Source organism: Amphibalanus amphitrite, unplaced genomic scaffold (genome assembly GCF_019059575.1).
Source record: "Amphibalanus amphitrite isolate SeventyFive unplaced genomic scaffold, NRLGWU_Aamphi_draft 000082F_arrow, whole genome shotgun sequence".
In the NCBI taxonomy this organism is placed as follows: domain Eukaryota; kingdom Metazoa; phylum Arthropoda; class Thecostraca; order Balanomorpha; family Balanidae; genus Amphibalanus; species Amphibalanus amphitrite.
This window is the reverse complement of record NW_024881578.1, coordinates 277,548-280,230: the sequence shown is the minus strand read 5'-3', so window position 1 is coordinate 280,230 and position 2,683 is coordinate 277,548. Positions and strand designations below refer to the sequence as shown.

Genomic DNA, 2,683 nt, shown 5'->3' with positions numbered 1-2,683 from the left:
TTTACCTATATTTGTATTTTGTATCACCCACTAGGCCGTAATCGCCACGCCATATGTGGAAGGCTTTTGATGTCAGTACATACCTACATACATACATAGGTACATACATACATATTACATACTGCATACATACATTGTATTTGTATTTCACTGAGGACCGCCAACAGGCACATAACCCAAGGATAGACGAACTCACATAAGGCAAAATTAAAGAACAAGATGCCACAGCTCACGGATGGCTGAGAAACCCCGATACGCACTTCCAAAAAGATGATCGAATTGTAAACAGGCCAGAGCTCGGCGTTATCGTTTTATCGTTTATGAACAAGCATCTGAAAGATGCTTATTGTCTGCTGAAAGGTGCGCCGGTATCCCAGCCAGCAATTTGGTTTGGTTCAAGTCCGCTTTGCCCCGGCAAATCCGACATGCCAGACTTGGGCCGGTGTAACTGGAACGCCGTCAGAGCCGGGGTTTGGGTCGATATGCAGCTTTATTCCGACTACATAGCCAGCCTTTGCCGTAGCGCTCCCGAGTTGGTATGGTTTCGGACCGCCAAGTCTGGCTCAAGTCCGTTCCGCCCTGTGATAGGCGGCGGAACGGGGGCCCGGACGCCAGTGAGTACGAAGGGCAGCGATCAACAGGCTTATATTGGCGACTGCCGACTACCGCTACGATTAAAGCGCTACAGCACCTAAATGCGGTTGGCTAGCGCCCGAGGGCGCCCTCCAACCACACCAACCACACTTACCTTTACCTGTAAACACATGCCTAATCACATTCGCGATTGAAGGAATCAGCAGAGCTTGAGGAAACCAGCAATAGCAAAAACAAGTCGATATCTAGTAATTTGTCAAACCCTGATAATCCCTTTAACAAGATGCCTTTACTACTCTTTTAACGGAAGGAAAGTATTTTCCTCCATCGAGAGAAATACTTTGTGATAAATGACGTCATGCTTCCAAATATTAATATAGAGCCCTGCGAAAGTCAAACGTTGAAGCGCGGCAAAATAAGCGTAAACAAGTTTTGTCAGTTTGTTTGGGACGACGGTTGTGATGTATGTGCCGGAAACTGGCTCTTTATTACTTTTCAGGGATTATCATTGAAGTACCAAATTCAGGTGAGTTAGTGTTGTCCATGGTGGGTATCCTCTGAATCTCTCGCTCTACCTTCATTTGTTCTCGCATGCCAATCAGCAGATATCATTGTTGAAATGCGCGGATGTGGCTGTACTGCCCGGCGACGGGCGACTGGCAGTCCGACAATTGATTATTTTATCATTATTGTCGTACATAATCGGTAACGTGTGTAGATAATTAATGTGCAATGTCGATATTGTACAAGAAGTCAAATGTGATATCACCTGTGTTCATCCTTGATAACACAAGCAAGGCGGTAAATGTCAAGTCAAAGTCCTAAGAAGAGCTCAACGATATTTTTTTCATACTATTTCATAATTTGATATCCTTAATCCAGAAATAATGCTACATGTCTCACCAACAAAAAACAATTAACCAAAGCACCAATTCCTCACTTCCTCACAAAATGTCACACATAAAACATGTCATGATGTGCGGAAAACCATCGCTGTTGCAGTGCTTGCTTTATGAAAAATATGAAAAATCGAAATGAAATGAATAAATAGTATTAAGAATATGCAACAAAATAACATATTTGAATAATACAAAATTAAGGTAAACATATTTTTACATTCTACAAACAAAAATATATTTTAAAGCATTATTTGATGTCTGTTCCCATGGTGATTCCAAAGTGACGTCATATAAAATATGAAGTGAGGGAAAAGAACATGAGCCTAACCTGATCATTCTGACCTAACCTGTCAGGTTAGGTGAGAACCTAACCTGACCTAACCTACCCTAACCTGTGATGTTTGCCTACTGGGGATAAGGAAATAGTTGCTTGCATGAATAGATAACAAGTCAGACTGGAAAACATCCATACACTACGCCGGAGGCCCGTGAGACCATCTTGTGCTGAAATTCGGCGCAAGCGATTTTGCGCCGAAATTTCTGAGTGATTTGCGCCGAAAATTAGGTGCCTATTTTTGCGAAAATTAAGCCCTTTTAATATAAAGCACATGTGCACATATACTGATCAAGGCTATATCAACCAGGCAGAGTGTTTCGGGGCTTTGTACGCTATACCATGTTTGAGCGTCCAAATTAGTTTTTATTTCCACATAAACCCAATACCTCGGCGGGAGCCAGCGAGGGCCCGGCAGCGAAGCAGCACGTGCTCCGGCACATCAGCCTCTTCTCGGCTCACGGTGCAGAGCGCCGCTGGGCACCGCTTGTCTGGGCACTGCTGGCACGCGGCGGAGTGGAGACAGCCGATTCGGTGCCGTATTGGAGCGAGCGGCCCCGGTGGCCCGCCCTCATCTGGTGCACCGAAATGGCATCCTCTCGATCCTCTCCGGGGAGAGGGAGCGGCGGCGTGCTCCCGAGGAGTGGCTTGAATAGTGATTCTGAGCAGTTGTCGCGCCACTGATGCGAGGCCGCACAATGAACCGCCCTGGTCAGCGATCGGGCGTTTGAGGGCAGGGCGGCCGCCAGTTTTGCCAGATCGTCCACGCTCTCATTCCCCTCGATACTGCAGTGGGCAGGAACCCACTGCTATTGCCTAACGACGCTTGGCGACGTTCAACAAGGTTTTCCATGCC

The 2,683-nt window shown here is 46.3% G+C and overlaps 1 protein-coding gene across 1 annotated transcript in view; it reads left to right on the top strand.

The window, feature by feature from the left end:
• The first annotated feature begins 1,063 nt into the window (after positions 1 to 1,063).
• The window catches only part of LOC122379682 (neurofilament heavy polypeptide-like), a 110,139-nt gene continuing 108,519 nt past the window's right edge, over positions 1,064 to 2,683 (top strand). The window contains exon 1 of the mRNA XM_043362078.1: positions 1,064 to 1,120. The gene's annotated coding sequence lies outside the window, so the exon portion shown is untranslated. The remainder of the gene's footprint in view (positions 1,121 to 2,683) is intronic.